Source organism: Electrophorus electricus, chromosome 8 (assembly GCF_041902795.1).
Source record: "Electrophorus electricus isolate QZ-2024a chromosome 8, ASM4190279v1, whole genome shotgun sequence".
NCBI classification, from domain to species: Eukaryota; Metazoa; Chordata; class Actinopteri; order Gymnotiformes; family Gymnotidae; genus Electrophorus; species Electrophorus electricus.
In genome coordinates, this window is record NC_137504.1 from 32,700,952 (window position 1) to 32,719,974 (window position 19,023).

The window sequence follows — 19,023 nt, forward strand, 5'->3', positions numbered from 1 at the left end:
AAGTAGAAATCATCAAATTAATTATTTAATAGTGAAATAATGTGAAATAAAGAAAATTAAACTTTTCAGTCTCATACTACACCAGTTTTTCTCCACTTTCTCTGTCTGTTCAGTGTCCTCTCTGACACACACTCTGCAGTCAGAGGTCATTGACTGACACACACACACACACACACACACACACACACACAGACACCTCTTCACATCTTATTTGCCAGATGTACTCAAACAGGGCAATAAGCAAACTTTTCAGAAAACATCACAAAGTTTTCATTTATTTATTTTTTATCTGTTCTCTAACGAATGTGGTTACTCTATAAGTTTTATCACACAAGGTTTTTGTCCGTCATCATACGTTGTACCCTTACCACTTTCAATGCATTCTACAACTGAGAGTAGTGTTGCAGGAGGGCGGGACGTAATTTACAACTTTTATCCGAAAACCATTTCTTTCCCCATCGACTTTTTCTTAAAGCCGTGTTTTCAGTACTTCACTCCTTTAGTTCACAGCCCTAACTGTAAGCTATACATTTGAAAATTCTGCCAAGACCTCCGAACAAACATGGAAATGGATCAACCATTATATGTTTTTTTTTTTATCAACAGGTAAGCAATTCAGTAATGCTTAAGTAATTCATGCTATACCTTATATTAGTATAAGTTACTAAAAAGGCTGACGTGTATTTAGCTATTTATTTAGCTAATGGTTGAAAGACTTTATAGTGCATTGTATGATTTATCTCGGTGGGGCTTAGTGTTGTAATTAATTTCAGGTCTAGATAAAACATACATTTTAACAAACAATCAATACGTATTATGTACAAGCTATCGTAACGATTCTTTTGCGAGATATCTAGGAAAGGATATTGTCAGTGTCTTTATTCTGATGATTATTGGTCAATATGTAATATGACTGCTGTGCCAAAGAGTACGTGAAGCATTTTGATCGACTAAAACTCGTTTGATCGACAGCTATTCTTATTCTCATGGCTATCTAAATATAAAAACTTTAACTTCGAAGTCAGTGAATCTATTTACTTTAAAAAATAAATGGTGAATCTATTTACTTTAATCACATTATTTCACTATTAAATAATTAATTTGATGATTCCTGTTCAAACATCGGGGGTACAACTAAACTTAAATGAGCGAGTACGAGGGTCTGGTGTTGAGGGAGAAGTTGCACACTGCACAGGATTGGTCAGACTGGGTGGTTGGGTAGAAAGAAAAAAGGCGGCATAAACTGAACTTTCTGGACTATTTCTGACCCTGGGAGGAGTTTGGTTTTAGGGGGACTGTCACCCTTAGAAAGTGTATTCCTGCATGGGTAGGGGGAATGACTTGGGAAGAGGTGTGACTTCTTAGAGAATTAGCCAATGGGAGGGGAGTGGGATGGGTGAGTGAGTGGGTGAGTGAGAGAGAGAGAGAGAGAGAGAGACAACTGAGACCCATACACATGTTTGATTATCAGTACATGACCAGCAGCGGAGCAGAGCGGACATTAAAGACTGGGGGCTACGTATTCATTTAAGACTGATAACTTTTATTTACATTAATCACCTTATTATTTCTCAATTAAAGATTCTTTTAAGTCAATGAGGATCCCTCATTGTGTTTTATTTTATTTTCATATAATATTGTCACATCATATATATATATATATATATATATATATATATATATATATATATATATATATAACATTATTACAATAAATATGTTTATAAATATAAATAAATATAAATATGTGGGGGGAGGGGTGATTGACAGCTGTCAAATCAATCAATCAAGTCAAGCAATAAATCATTTTGACTGTTAGTATATACGATCTCTCTCTAAGGTTATAACTTACAGCTACCTTTAAGATTAAGATACATATCCCTAGTGGAAAACCACACTCTTTCCTGGTAAATAGACTGGCGCAGGTGATCTTATTTGGTCTGCCTGATGCTGGAAACAAGATATGGCTTGCTGGATTTGTTGGTGCGTGCTCTCCCATACCTGTTCACTCCATTTCATCCATTTATCCACTGCTGGTGATGCTGAGGACTCAGAATTCCATGGCATGGTTGGTAGCCTAGAATGCACTGAAATAATGTTAATCCAGTATCAGAATTGATAATGGAGTTTTGTGCCATCTCCACCCATATTATCCTCTTGCTGATCTCTGCAGTATAATCTTAAAAACCTTCCCAGTTCTTGGTTTACTTGTTCCACCTGACTATTGCTTTGTGGGTTGTAACCAGAAGTCAAGCTAATGTTTACCCCCAGCTTCTCCATGAATGCTCTCCATACCTGGGATGTGAATTGGGTACCTTGGTCTGACACGATATCCTTAGGTATTCCATAATTCCTAAACACATGCTGGAGCATTATCTCTGCTGTCTTGAAGGTGAAGGGGAGAGAGGGTAACAGTACAAATCTCACCACCATGGAAAAACGGTCTACAATGGTTAGAACAGTATTTTTTCCATCAGACATGGGGAAGTAGGTAACAAAATCTACCACTGCATGAGACCAAGGTTTCTTTGGTACTGGAAAGGGCATGAGCTTACAAGAAGGTAGAGTGCAGGGAGCCTTAGATTCTGCACATGATGCTATGAAGTCATGTATGTCTCCCACCAATATGCTAGCTGTCCACAGTTTGCCTCTCAGTTCCTCATCAAAGTCCCATTGTATGGCTCCTATAAAGCTCCTTTTGAGATAAAATGGGTAAGGGATCTATGTCTTTTTTCTCATTACTCACATCATAGATCTGGGGTAGGGCATCTGCGTTAGCATTCTTTGAGCCTGGTCTGAAGGTAATCAGGAAATTGAATCTTGTGAAGAATAATGACCATCTGGCTTGACAAGACAAATCTTTTAGCACTCTTTGTATAGTCTAAGTTCTTGTGATCCGTCAACACAGTGAACAGATGTTTAGCCCCTCCAATCAATGCCTCCTCTCCTCCAGCATCAGCTTAACTTGTCAGTAGCTCCCTGTTCCCCTCATCGTAATTCCTCTCTGCTGGCGACAATTTCCATGAAAAGTAAACAATTGGATGAAGCTTTAATGGCTTACCACTTTTTTGAGAGAGGATGGCTCCTACTCCCACCTCTGAAGCATCTACTTCTATGACAAATGGTTCCTCTGGATCTGGATGTTGAGCACAGAAACTTCAGTAAATACATTCTTTAGAGACAGAAAGGCCTGTTCTGCTTTGGGAGTCCAGTGTTGTTTCATGGGTCCTCCATTTGGATGAAACACCTGAAAAAATGTGCAAATCCCAAGAACCTTTGTAGTTCTTTTGGTGTATGGGGCACCGGCCAATTCACCACAGGGTCTACCATTTTATCCTCCATGGTGACTCCCATGTCACTTATAATATACCCCAGGAAGGGCATCTTCTAGAGACGGAAGGCACATTTCTCTCCCTTGACATATAGATGATTCTCTAGTAGTCGATGGAGATCCCTCCAGACATGAGCTACATGTTCTGGAAGAGATGAGGAGTAGACTAGTATGTCACCTATATAGGCAACCACAAACCTACTGAGCATGTCTCTCAATACGCTCTGGAATACAGACAGGACATTAGCGAGACCATTCCACATCACTTGAGCGTCAACTAGACATGGTATGTTGATACATACTTTCTGCAAAAGGTAGACCAGGAGATAATTGCAGGATCCTTCCAGGAAATGCTGGGATAATGAGACTGAAGCCATGCTTGGCCTAATACCATGGAATGGATTGCCTTGGAAACTACAAAAAAACAAATAGACCCTGTGTGCAGTGCACTGGCACGCAAGGTAACAGGAACAGTTTGGTGAGTGATGAGACCAGATCCTATGGGTTTGCCATCCAGGAAGCTTACTCTTAATACAGGTGACAGAGAGACGGTGTTGATCTTCAAATTCCTTACCAGTTGTTCTGTGATAAAACTATGAGCACCTCCAGACTCATTTAGTTCTAGAACAATGGTAATGCAGTTCTTATAGAGTAGCTCAGTCTTTATCTTTATTTTAACAGTTTTTGAGTAGTAAGGAAAGGCAGACTACTCACTGTTCTATATTGTGATGTCTCCACATTACATGTAGGGGACTTCTCCCTTTTACTTTTTATGGGTGCGGGCAGTACAAGTACAGAAAATATGCCCAGATTTTCCGCAATATATGCATAACCCAAAATGGTATCGGTATTCCTTTTCTTCTGCGCTGAGACGGAGGTTGTCCTCCATCATTCAGAAATGCAAATGGCCCAAAACTGCCTGGTAAAAAGGTCTTAATCTCTATTAAGGTCTGCATCCTCAGTCCATGCATTGTTAGCCCAGTCTGAAGCCCTGCCACTTAGTAAAAAAACGACGAGAACAATATGGGCTCTATCTGTGCATAGGGGGCTGATGGGCAAAATACAACAAACACTGTAGCAAAAATCTTTACAGCCCGCAGGATCCCCATTGTATCTTTTGGGTAGAGCCAGACGAAAAGGAGAGTTGCTTGCTGCGGCTGGAGGAAGCGAGACAGCACTGGGAGTTCTTATCTCACTGGTAGATAGGGTAGCCAAATGATGCGTTAATTCCGTTACCACGGGTACCAAAGCAGTATGTGGTTGTATTTGCCTTGTAAGCTCTCCTTCCATGTTACTCAAGGTTTCCAGTCGCTGATGATGCTGACCTAACAGCTGCCCTGAGCAGCTAAGGTGTCCCGACAAATACCTGTACCCACCGACTCCATGATTGTCAAAGTCTTCTGTAACGTTTGGGTGAACAGACAAAAATGCAGTGAAACATGCATGCATGTCAGCTGTCATTACATTGTTGACATAGGAGAAGGCTATGAGATTCCAATGTCAAGATCTGCCCCATTTTGTGAGAGCTGCTGTGGAACATTAAAGATGAATTCTACTCTCTAGGGTGCGTGACTGGTTGTGTCATTAACGATTAACTCTACTCTCTAGGGTGAGTGACTGGTTCTGTCATTAAAGATGAATTCTACTCTCTCAGGTGCGTGACTGGTTGTGTCATTAAAGATGAATTCTACTCTCTAGGGTGAGTGACTGGTTGTGTCATTAACGATTAATTCTACTCTCTAGGGTGAGTGACTGGTTGTGTCATTAAAGATGAATTCTACTCTCTAGGGTGAGTGACTGGTTGTGTCATTAAAGATGAATTCTACTCTCTAGGGTGCGTGACTGGTTGTGTCATTAACGATTAACTCTACTCTCTCGGGTGCGTGACTGGTTGTGTCATTAACGATTAACTCTACTCTCTCAGGTGCGTGACTAGTTGTGTCTTGCAACTCCACATCTCTCTCACACAAGCACGAACACTACTGCATAATACATTGCAGTGACAGCAGTAACAGTCTTGGCAGTGTGCCAAGCACCCCGCCTGAGGGATAAGCCCTCGCCCTCGCCCTCGCCCTCTCTCTCTCTCTCTCTCTCTCTCTCTCTCACACACACACACACACACACTTTCCCTGCTCCAAATCACCTGTTTACTAATCATGGCCACCTGTGCCTGGTTTTGAATCCTTTGTTTCTCCCTGTATTTAAGCCCACAGGTACACACGTCCAGTACTGTGTGTTACTCAACACTGTGGTCCTGCTACTACTTAGATGTCCCAAGTCTTACTGCTAGTGCTGCTTTGTTTCTTGACTTGTGCTACTATGCAGAATTAAAACACTCACATCTCCCTCCCTCCCTGCCTGTGTCAAAGATTGTGGAACAATGACACTGTTGAATGCAGTAAAACAGGCTTGCTTTAATTGCACAGGGGTATCCAAAGACATAGTAAAATGGCCAGAGTTCATAAAACAAGATACAATAGTACTATCCAAAAACCAGTATGGGGCAGACAAGAGAGCAGAATCCAGGAAAACAAGCCAAAGTAAAAATATCCAAGCAACAGCTCACAATCAAAAGGCAAACAAGCCCAATCAACGGTATGGGCTTATATAGGGAAATATATCAGGGTTAATGAGATACAGGTGCTACTAAAAATCAGGTGACTGGGAACTTTATGGATATTGTAGTCCTTAGAGTATTGTGTTCTTGTGGAAGACATGACAGCCAACTTCACAGCCCTGAGTGAAATAGCTGAAGGCAGAGTGAAGAAGAATGAATTTGTGCTATTATAGAATATTAAAACACTCCATTCCCACACTCACATATCACACCCTCCCTGCCAACATCGAAGCCCTGAGTGAAATAGCTGAACGCAGAGTAAGTAATAATGAAACACACACACACACTTAATCCCCACATTTCCTGTAATGTTTCATTTCTTAATTTCCATCATTATGAAAACACAGGAATTACATTGTAGTCATGTTATGCCCCAGAGTCAGAGTGGCCTATTTCTATGGGCTTTGAGACAATGTTAGTTGGTGTGACCAGTGACGCCAGCCAGATGTCTGGAGGTGCACAGAGAGACAGAGAGAGACAGAGAGAGAGACACAGAGAGAGAAAGAGTGAGTGAGATAGAGGTCTGTGGTGGAGATACCAACTTCAGGTTCCTACTTCCCAAGCTCTTCTGCTTGGTGCTAAGAACACTCACGTTACAAAAGCTACTGAATGAACAAACTGCCTTTGGTTGACTACACACTGACAGTCAGTGACACAGTCAGTGATCATCATTACTCATCTTTTAGTGAATATGTGGTACTAATTCATGAGTATGATGATGCCAGTAATAGTGACACTGCTGTAGGCATCTTTTCTAATCAGTTCAGTGCAGTAATGGAAAATCTGTTCTCATGGGAATGTACACACATTTTTTTTCTCGTAATTATAATCCCGCTGCAAATTAGATAGATAGATAGATAGATAGATAGATAGATAGATAGATAGATAGATAGATAGATAGATAGATAGATAGATAGATAGATAGATAGATAGATAGACTTGCTATATGAATTGAGTTCACATTCTTGTATTTAGTAGAAGAACTTGGTGTGACAGTATACAGTAGGAATCAGGGCAGTGGTATCAGAGAGCACATCTGCCCCAGGCAAGGAGAACTGCTTCATCAACATTTCAGTCAAGGGCCGATGCTGCTAATGCATTTTAAATACAGTGTGAGACCACAGCATGTGGGTGTGGCTGTGCTTGAATGTGACAGGGTATATGCATAAGACAGAAACATATGAAAGGAGCTTTTGTGACAGGCCTATGCTCATGTGCTTCCCTGAGCCAGTACAATATTAATTTTCTCAAAAATGCAAAAAGACCAGCAAAGGAGGCTGAGCAGAAGTAGGCAATGGTGATACGGCAAACACACAATATCATGATACATGAAGATTATTTTTCTCATTTTTCTGAGGTTTACTCATAAACCACTCAGTACACCAAGAAATCAGCAGTCTGGTAGTGACTCGCTTACAATAGCAATTACAATAGGAATGTTTTAATTTACTGCTAGTGAAGTTCTACAGTAGCACCATCGAAAGCATCCTGGCCAAAAGCGCCACTGTGCAGCCACACACACAAAGATACACGCACGCACGCACGCGCACACACACACAGACACACACACACACACACACACACACACACACACACACACACACACACACACACCACAGTAACACCTTATTTGAAGCACTACTATGTAACGCCGTGCAATATTGCAAAAAAAAAGTATCTTGATTTTTTTTTCAAACTAACGGACAATTCTCGATTACGGTTTCATGTATTTTGGTCCTTACATAATGGAAAATTCAAACAAAGATCCTTTTTATTAGAGTGTACTTTGTATGTGCAAAAATAACAACCAGCTCAATCTATAATAGGCAATCTTGAAAGAGTTAATTTTAATTATCCATAACAGACAAACATTATGCAAGAAAAACTTGTACAACTATAAAAGCAATGTAAGAAACTTTTTCTAAATTAATTTTTAATTATATCCATTCAAGAATAAATTTGTCGATCATTTTTCTATAACTACATCAGTAATTTCTTCAAATCAAATACACCAGCACTAACAACGAAGCAGCTAATCGCTTACAGTGGAGGTTTTGGGAGTTGAGGGGCAGCTTGTATTTTTGTTTGTGTCGTAGTTTATGTCTTGAAACAAATGTATCATGTTGTGACTTTTGGTTGTAAGTGTCTTTCGACATTCCTTACACTTTACATAATTTATTCCATATATGACTTTAAAATCCAGGTCCATATCGATCAATCTTTAGTCGTGGTTCCCATGCGGCATTGCTCTTATTTTAGTTTCGCTTCTGTCTTCGCCCTTTTCTCGTGTTATTTATGCCCCCACCATTCACCGTTTACACTTCTTGTCTTCCTTTCTTCTGTTGTCGGTCATTGTAATTATCTCCGTGTTTCGCTTTATATCTATGCATTTTATTTTGTCCTATTTTTTCTGGCTAAATATCTTTGTGTAATGATTATATGACTATGGACTGTAGGTTAATGAGAATTTATTTGCCATGAATAAACATCACTCATCACCTCATATACGGTCTGCCTTAACTAACTTCATATCAGGAGAATTTATTTGTACCTGAGTATAATGCCAATAAAGATTCTATTCCATTCTATGACATTTCATTTTCATCTATTCTACTTTACTTATATACCGATCTACCGATACTTACAGCGCAGTTTTAAATTGCACTGGTCGTTTTGGAGTGGGAAAAGTCTGAGGCCATTACACACTCACGAGAGGTAAAACATTTTTTAGAATTCTTTTTTTAAATGAAACATACCTTAATATAACTTAGTCATGCTAGATTTCTTATTACCTGAGTATAATGACAATGAAGACTCTATTCTATTCCATTAATTTTTCTTCTATTCTCTTTTACACATTTACCTTTCTATGTACTTACAACGCATTTTTAAGTTTTGAAATGGGTTCCAGCTCTTCGACAGAAAAGTCTGAGGCCATTACACACTTACGTGAGGAAAAAAATATATATATATTGTTTTTTAAATGAAACATGTAGTTGAGCGTAGGTTTGTATATGGTATGGACATGTTCCTACAAATATTTTGGGAGGACAGAATTGTTCCTACCAGTAATTGCGCGTTTCAAAGATGACCGGTTTAGACATGCTAGCATTTGACTCGCTGAAAGAGAGGGAGCTATCTGAACGTTCACGGTACCTGCAAATACGTTACGTACTGCCTGACACAGAGGAGGCTGCTCAGTGTGCTGATAACATACTGTATCATAGACTGTATACACTCGTGGACTGGACGACAGTGGGGGAAATTGAAGCCACTGTGTTTCTAATGCCCTCTAGTGGCTGTGTGCAGTAACGCTACAACTTTTAATCCCGCCCATTCTCATGTATGTGAACGGGTCAGACGATAAACTTTCATTTCAAATGACACTTCGGCAATTGTGTTCTATCAGTTCTATAAATACAACACTCACTTGGTCTGTAAATTCTATAAATGTAACACTCACGTTAATATTTATCCCAACATTTTTCTTTACGATTAGACCCAACTGACCACTGAGGTCGACTACATCTTCAGCCTCGATGTAGATAGAATTTCTCTGGTCACTGGGGGCAGAGACTCTGGGTGATATTATTGCTGTGATACACCCTGGTTATTACAGTTATGAGTGATGAGTTCCCATATGAGAGGAGGCCTGAGTCACAGGCCTACATTCCTCAGGGGATGGAAGATTATTACTGTGGCGGTGCGGTGATTGGTGGTCGAGTGGAAGAGGTGCACAAACTCACTAAAACCTGGACGTGGACAAGGCCCATTATATCGAAATATGCTGTCATGTAGTAGAGAATGAAGCTAGCTAGATAGCTATGAGGTTGTTAACTTTGACTCATTTGAAGAAAAACAAAAAGATTCTGAATAAACAATATTAAACTGAAGTAATTTTAGACAGGTGTAAATGAACAATGTTATCCAGTACAGACATGTTATCATGTTATTTTGAAACAGCACTAACGTTTGATGCTGTAATTAATGTCTACTCTATTGTTAGGGTCAGGATGTACTCGAACGTCATTGTTGAAACTTAATGCTAACCCTATGACAACATGACTTGTTAGCCACAACATGTCTAGACCACTTGTAAATGTTGTTCATGCCGAGAGAAAAAGTTAAATGCACGAAAAATGGTGAATGCAGTGAGTTCTTCTAAATTGCTCAATAAATATGTTCTTAGTAGTGGTTCTTGCATAAAACCCAAATTAAAAATGAACAGGCTCATCTTTTTACAAATATTGCTATATTTTTGCGACAGTGATAGGGAGGGAGCGAGAAGCCAGTGCATAAAAACAATACAAAACAAGAGCGCAGTGGTGAGCTGGCTATGAAATGCAAAAGAGAAAGTAAAGTCAACAGCAATAAATACTCAACAAATAAGCGCAGAGAGAGAGAGAGCGAGAGAGAGAGAGCGAGAGAGAGAGAGAGAGAGAGAGTGTGTGTGTGTGTGTGTGTGTGTGTGTGTGTGTGTGTGTGTGTGTGTGTGTGTGTCTGTCTGTCTGTCTGTCTGTCTGTCCTTTTGGTTAACATTTTGTTAAGTTGGTCTAATGTGCATTAGTGGTTATATAATACTTCAACAATAACTGATGTAAAGCTAAGTAATGTTTTCACTTTAGGTTTATGTGGGCCTCTGTCTCCCCCTTGCGGTGATATAAGTGAACAACCCATAAGTGTAAAATCTCAGTAATTTATTTATTTATCTCTCTATCTATTTATTTATTTATTTTTGCTGTTATTCTGGCCAGCCCGTACAGTGAATTCAGCAACCGCAAGTCATTAAAACCTCGTGACTCATCTGTTTATAACTTCATCATCATTCAAATGAGGTTGCAACACCTTTCTTTCTTTTTTAATAACTTTAGAGAATATTGATAGCCATTATTAGTTGACCAGCTTTTAATGCTTAAAATCTAGTTGTAAACAATTTATATGCTACTGGTAAAGAAAAGTAAACTATATAAAATAGGGTTTCTAAAAACTGTTTCTTTTGTAAGCATGTTTAGAATTCAGTGGTATAAATTGAGGGATTGTACATCGTACATATACAAAGGATAAGAAGTAAAAATATCCTATGTTAAACTATTAGTCCAAAAGCCATAAAGTGTACTACATAAAATCATCAGGAGTGACAAAAGCAGAAATCTCTGAAGCCTCAGGGGTCAAAGGGATCTTTGACCCCTTTCAGCATATCGACCGTACTTACAAAACAAGCAGCACCAACATTATCAACACAATGATCCATATGTGGTAAAGGGTATGAACCAGAAACGGTGACTGCATTTACTTTCCAATAGTCTGTGCAGAGACTAAATGTTCTGTCTGGCTTAGGAACCAACAAACAAGGCGAACCTCACAGACTATTGTTGGGCTTAGCAAAGCTATGATCCACTAGGTACTTCACTTCTTGCTTTATGAGAGCCCTTTTGGTAGCATTAACACGATAAGAGTGCTGATTTCCAACAGTATCTTTAACATCATGTTGCAACACATGAGTTTGAGATGGAACATCACCAAATATCGTGCAAAACTCAACAATTAAACCAATGATATCTTTCTGCTGTTCTTCCGACAAATGACTAATTTGAGAAGATATCTGTAACACAGCCCGGAATTAGGAATCCTGGCAGTGGGAATGGATTTATTACAAAAGGTCAGTCAGTCCATGTTCTCATCTGTATTACATGTATCAGGCACAAGCAAAGCTGCAAGAACTCCCATAGAAACTGAATTGGGCACACTATCAGTTATTGGAACATTTCTATAATTATATGATTTCAACATGTTGATGTGACAGACACAAGAACTTTTCAGATGTTCAGGAGTCTTAATAACATAATGTTACGACCTTTGGTGGGTCATATTGTTTGTCTGTTTCTATGTATTTTGTTGCAGGTTGTCTTGTCGTCCTAATTTCCATCGCCGCACCAGGTGCTGATGATTGACGGTGATTGCAACGTCTGGCCTGATTGGTGATCCTACCTTACCCCACCTCATATACAGCCATTTGAGGAGAAGAGCCTGGAGCGCTACCTTCGCATACTTGGCATTGTGTCTATTTTGTACCTTTGTTACTGAACAGTTTTGTTTTTGGGTCGTGAGTATGCAAGGATTTTGTGTTTAGTTCGGTTATGTCTGTACAGTTCAGTTATGTCTGTGGGGAGATGACGCCATTTATTTTGGGTACTTTCTTTTTCCTCTGTTTTGGTTTAGGGAGTTAGGGCACATTTTTATTGATCCTTTCTGTTTATTTTTTTTCTCATTAGGCAAGCTATATTATTTGTTTTTGTTTCAGAACTGTTTGTTTGTTATTTTGGCATTGTCATCTCCCGAGGTACAACCCTCTACGAATAAATACCACTTGTACTTCATTATATCCTTTTCCCCCATGCTCTGGAGCCTAGCAAGAGTTGTAACAATAATCTGTATCACTCAGCTTTGTCTCTACAACATACGGTTCAGATGAATAAGTTGCAACAGACAAACCAGACACAGGCAGTAAAGGCAATGTGATGAAAATCTAAAATCCTAAAATAAAGATGAGTCAGACACCACTGGATAAAGCAAAAGCAAATCTTATTTGTCTCAGCATGAGGGCATCTGAGTAAGGGAGAGGCAGGATCCTCTTTTCCTTTGTGCTTATTTATACTACTCTCTGCCCTCTCAACCCTTTCAACCTAAAAAGGGGTCATTTTGCTCCCTGCTGGTTTATCTGCCCCGCATTGGAGCATTCTTCTCAGAAACCAAATTAGCAGATTATACTAGGTATAGTTGTGATGTTCTAGCAATATGCACAGATTTTGGAGAAAGAAGAACTGCTCCACATTCTTGTAACACAAATGCAATGTAATTTTTCCATTACAGCCAACACACAGACTCCTTGGTTAAAACTACAAGACACTGCCATTTTATCGAAAGTTTCCTTCATTTCCTTCATGCTCTGTGCTGACTGAGCAACAATCCCACGCTTTATGTAACCTTTCACGAAACACATTGACATCAGTACCCAAAAAAGACTCTTACAAAAGCTTCAAGGGTCCACGTACTGTATGACCAACACCAATTCAGAAGGAATAAAAGAAAGAGATTTGATTTCCACAAACAAGGCTTCTCACTGGTATACCTGCAATAAGATATAGCAAAGGAAAAGAGGAAAAAAACAACCAACCCAAAAACACATCTGGCACGTAACAATAATGTTTCATGATACGATACACTGGTCATTTTGTAATTTTGAAATTGCAAATAGTCATGTTTTGCTCCTGTTGTGTATAATCAAAGCCTGTTAGCTAGACCTGGTAAACCAGCCAAATATAAGATAGCTAGCTAACAAACGTTAGCCAACAGTTTTAATGTAAAAGTGATTAATATATAAGAAATGCACAGATAAAAAATAAGTTCTTAAAATATGAACTGTGCCGTGTTCTAATTTCACGAAAGAATTTGTACAAGTAAAGGTACAAGTAAAGCCACACTGATGCTATCTGATTTCCAGCCTGATCCATACTGACTCCATACTGTCTAACTGGGCGGTTACGTTTAACACTGAGGCTGTCAATCAATCTGCTGGGGTCCACGCCCACACAGATAAAAAAGAAAACACTCAAAACACTTGGAAGGTAACTGGAATACATAGGATTGCTTGCATCATTATCTTTCATGAGACCAAATTTAAAAATCATGTGACATAGAAACCATAGATACCATGTTGTTGACAAGCCTTTAGAGAAAACAGCAATTCTCTGATGAGGACAGACATATCTATATAATGAAAAAATCCCTAAAACTAGTTAGATTAGATAGTTCCATCTTAAGACAACTAGATATATAGACTTCACACAAACTCACATTAACAACATGACTTCTTCTGTTAATCAAAGCTAACAGACTACAGAATACTGGTCTAAATATAACATCTGAAACACAAACATGAAATCACAATCCATACTGATCATGTGTCAAATCATGAGTTCTCCAGAGTCAACATTAATATTTCTGCTGCTCACAACTCTGAAGCAGGTTAACAACTGAGCAGTAAGATCTGTTCATGGTAAGTTTGGTTTCATTTGTCTATTCAGATTTCAAATACATGTTTTGAGTTCAGGACATAAAAGTAGTTTTGGATAAAAAAATCAAAATCTTGGAAATAATGGTATACACACTATTGCACAAAAGTCTACATAAATAAATTAAATTTTAAATATACAGTCATTTTACATTGAAACACTGCAAAACTCAATTGACCACTAATCTGACACTGAAAATCACACAATGTTTAAATAAGAATAATAACAACAAAACAAAAGCCCTCATACCCAACAAAGACAAGATAATACATATCTGGAATCATTTTTGGTGCCTGAATTTTCAGTATCAGCAGAAGTGTCAAGTGTGTTTATACAAACTTCAATTAAACTAGACCATTACAAAAACCTGATTGCTTAGTGGCACACTGTAACAGAGTGAATATTTACTATTATCTGCTAAATTTTAGTGCTGTTTTATATGACTTAAATAAATGACTGATGTAGTGGCATTTCACATTAAGAAAAATAATTGACAAATTTATTCTTGAATGGATATAGATAAAAATTAATTTAGGAAAGGTTTCTTATATTGCTTTTATAGTTGCACAGTTTTGTTGTACTTGCATCATTTTTGTCTGTTATGGATAATTAAAAGAAACAGCCAAAGTCCACTCTAATAAAAATAATCTTTGTTTGAATTTTCCATTATTAAAAACAAAACAAAACATGAAAACAATTGAGAATTGTCCATGAGAAAAAAATCAGGATTAAATCTTTTTGCAGTATTACCAAGCATTACATGGTAGTGCTTCAAACAAGGAGTTTCTGAGGGGTGTGTGTGTGTGTGTGTAGGGGGAAAAAATTGTGTGTGTGTGAGTCCAAAAATGGGGAAAAACAAGGTCATACACAAAACGTCATACAAATTTTCAGTCGCAGTGAAACAACTCCAAAATAACACAGTCTCCTTCCTCTCTCTCTTCCTCTCTTCTGGGAAGGACCTTTAAATAGCCGACACAGATGGATGGGAAACCCGGCAAGGAACAGAGTGGAGTCTCAATCAGGGTGGAAATCCTGGCAGTGGACCTTGAACACACACACACACACACACACACACACACACACACACACACACACACACACACACACACACACACATCCTACAGTTTCAATTTGCAGAGGGATTGTATTTATGAGTAGAAAAAATGGCCAAACTAAAAAGTGTGTACATTCCCAAGTGAACACATCTTCCATTACTGTATTGAACTGATTAGGAAAGATGCCTACAGCAGTGTCATGACTGACATCACCATTCTCATCAACAGTATTAGTACCACATATGTTTAGCTTCACTCAAAAATTTGCACTGATAATTACTGGCTGTGTTAGCCAACCAAAGGCAGTTTGTTCATTCAGTAGTTTTGTAATGTGAGCGTTCTTAGCACCCAGGTGCATGTCTGGATGGGAACTAAAAGTTGTTTCTAAGAAGAAGAGCTTGGGAAGTAGGAACCTGCAGCTGGTGTCTCCAGCACAGACCTCTATCTCTCTATCTCTCACTCTCTCTCTGTCTCTCTCTGTCTCTCTGTCCACCTCCGGACATCTGGCTGGCGTCACTGGTCACATCAGCTGACGTTGTCTCACAGCCCATAGAAATAGGCCACTCTGACTCTGGGGCATAACATGACTACAATGTAATTCCTGTGTTTTCATAGTGATGGAAATTAAGAAATGAAACATTACAGAAAATGTGGGGATTAATACAAGTGTGTAAGTGTGTGTGTGTTTATGTTTGTAAAAATCATACAAATTCATTATTCCTTACTCTGCCTTCAGCTGTTTCACTCTGTGTCATGATACGGCCCCTCCCTCCTCCTCAAACACCTGTGTGTGTGTGTGTGTGTGTTCGTTAGTCTGTGGTGCCACGCCCTCTCGTGTTGTCCACGCCCTCTCGTGTTGTATGACACAGTATACACAGAAGACAAACACACAGAAAGGAAGATGTCAGGTTGGCCAGTGCTGAAAAAGGAAACAAACAAACAAGAAAAACCACACCAACTGTACAAGGGAGGATCTCACTAAGTGGAAAACAAAAAGGCACAACAAGACCCTTTCACCTCCCTCCCTAACCAACCTCAAAACATATATGAACACAAATGTGTGGGTATGTGTCTTTCTGTGTGTACAGGGGCAGAAGTGAAAAGGAGCAAACCAATAATCAGAACACAAAGTAACAAGGCAAGTGAATAAAGGTAACGCAAGTGAGCTGTAGGCTAGCAAAACAGCATCTCTATAAGCTCTTTTATAGTCACTGTATTTTGTAGGATGTTGATTTTTTTGCAGGACGATGATGCAGGACAATGGCACCATCACTGGAAGGTACGGGTTGGACAGAGGACAGAGTTGGACATGCACAAAGCCAACAATACATACAGCAGTATGTAACACTTGTGAATGAAAAAGTGCTATCAACTGAATATTCAACACAACAGATTTAATCTTAGGTGAACTCTAATTTGTTCTCAGGAATTTGCTCACTATCTAATGGATACAAAGTTTGGACACTAATGGATTCATGTTTTGAAGTCATCTTAATATAACTGAATCAGCATTGCAAAATATTTTGAAAACAGTGGCTGTAACTAGAAGTAACTCCCATCACAAACATCAGCATCTTAACTGTAATTACAAACAGGATAAGTTGTAAAATCTCCTATGCCAATATACTATATTCCTTGCAGATATTCATCAGTGTTGCAGCATGACTGAAACACAAACATGGAGGACTCACACATCAGACCAATAAACTCAGGAATGTTTTCCTTAAGATAGAGAGTATGATAGATAGTTCAGTCAGACAAGCTGAGCTGGGACATCTATACCAGGATTTCCAGAGCTGGGAGATCTATGCCAGGATTTCCAGCAATTTGAGCTAGTCCCTTCTCAGGCCCAGGCTCTAGAGAAGGCAACTCAAATCCAGTGCTGCCAGGATTTGGCATTGACAAATTGCTAGACAGATAACTACGTCTAAGCTTAAGCAAATTCTTAAGACTAACCCTTTAGGGTTTGAATTAGGATAAGACAGAGGTGAGATTTTGTGCAAGACTAGCACAAGGCTCAACATCAAGTATAGGCTTATAAAGGAAGGCTGAGACAGGGGTAGACTTATGCATAGGGTTTAGAATAATAGTATTTTAACCATTGAACCATAATAATGTTACCTATAATACTCACCCTCTCCAAAGTTTATACTGTATTGTAAGCACTTACAATCTTTTTCTGTTCATACATGCATTCTGTCGACATTTTAAAGTTTCTTATATGAGAGCATTACTTTCATTAACCTCCTGGCTTCAGTTTGTAACCCCCCCAAAAAACAAAATAGGTCTTTAGAGTGTAGTACACATTCTAAAGTCATTTATCCACATGTTCTAAAATACAGCCCTCCCACTCAGGTCTCTTGCTGCTTTTTATGAAGAAAACATTGCTAGGAAATGGTGTTCAATCACAGGTGGCCTATCTGTTCCACTGTACTATACTTTTGAATTACTGCCGCACAGTTGGCATAGCGATGTCTCAAATGTGCATCAGTGAAGCTTCTTTTATGCCTGCAGCCATCAGGATCCTGAGAGGACAAACCCAACAAGTGGATACAGCAGTTGGATTTATTAGGTTAATCTAGGTAATTTGCTTCTATCTTAATCCATTTTTAACAGTTCATATGTATGTCTATATTTATTCTGTTTGTATTATATGTGTACCTTTTAATGTAGTTTACATGTGACAACCTAAGCAACAAATTGCCCTCACAGAGACATGAATAGTTTTTTTCAATTCAATTCAATCACCTGCCACACTCCTCCACAGGTCTCACCCCATCCATTTCACACCTGGTTTTATCTCAGGAATTCATCCTTAAACTCCTCTAAAAAATAATGGCTTTCCTTATTTAGTTATTAAAGGAGCAGCTGGAGATTGGAACTTTTGCGCCATCTGCTGGACACCTGTTTTCCCATAACCAGCAGCTACAGGGTTCATCATGGCCGTAACCACATAGCACTGTAGAGTAATTCATCAAATGTGGGTAACCAAATTACACTAATACATGTGGGGGCAATAAGTGTGACTGTGTACTGTTGAAGATCATAAGATCATGTCATGGCTAATGCAGAGTCACTATCAGAAAGAATTACAGGAGTCTAAATGGGAAACTCCACAGTTAAAGGAAACAAATAAAAGGATTCCGGTTGAAATTTGTATGACAAATGTTTTAGAACGTGCAGTTTCAATATACCCAGTTCTGTAAATATTACACCTTGTAACTAAATCTTCTAATGTAGGTTTTCTTTTTCTACAGTTTATTGGTTTTCATGTTTATTACTCTTATGTACAAGCAGTGTAGTGTGCTACATGAGTAAGTACATATGGAAGAGGGGTGTCTGTGTGCGTATAGTGTGTGTGTGTGTGTGTGTGTGTGTATGTATGTATATATATATATATATATATATAATTTATTTATTTATTTAGTTTTTTGTTTATATGTATGCGCGTGTGTGCACGCAATAGCTGGAAAGATGTCATCATGGTGACCCATGGCAAGCTTTAGTAGTAAATGGTAAATAATGACACATTTTAAATTGTAACAATGGTAAGACAAACTATAAAATCACAGGGACACTGCCTGCAAAGGAATGTGTCCTCCTAAAAAACAGAGAGAGAGAGGAACACTTCCCCAGCAGTGAGAGACAGACATGAGGGACAACTGTCCCTCATAGAACAGGCAGGAAAGCCAACAGGAGAATCTTCTACTGCCGCTTGCGTGCGAGCTAAGGGTACACGTTGACACACCAAAGCTTCATGGAGAGCGGTCTTTGTTAAGCAGCTATATACGAGCGACGACACCTGTGGGGGATTAGGATCGTGGCTTTCCTTTGGTGGCGGACATATGTCGTTGCGAGCCAACAGTTACAATTATTTCTAGGTGGTGAGTGTTGTGCCTCATTCACCACAACCACTGGGGGTTGTTATGTTCTTCTGACCGACTGTTT

The 19,023-nt window shown here is 38.9% G+C and overlaps 1 long non-coding RNA gene across 1 annotated transcript; it reads left to right on the forward strand.

Annotated features, from left to right (window-relative positions):
• The first annotated feature begins 357 nt into the window (after positions 1-357).
• LOC145659010 (uncharacterized) lies at positions 358-12,508 on the forward strand. Its single transcript, XR_014124968.1, has 2 exons — positions 358-606; positions 11,850-12,508. It is a non-coding gene; the product is annotated as an uncharacterized LOC145659010 (long non-coding RNA).
• The last annotated feature ends 6,515 nt before the right edge of the window (positions 12,509-19,023 follow it).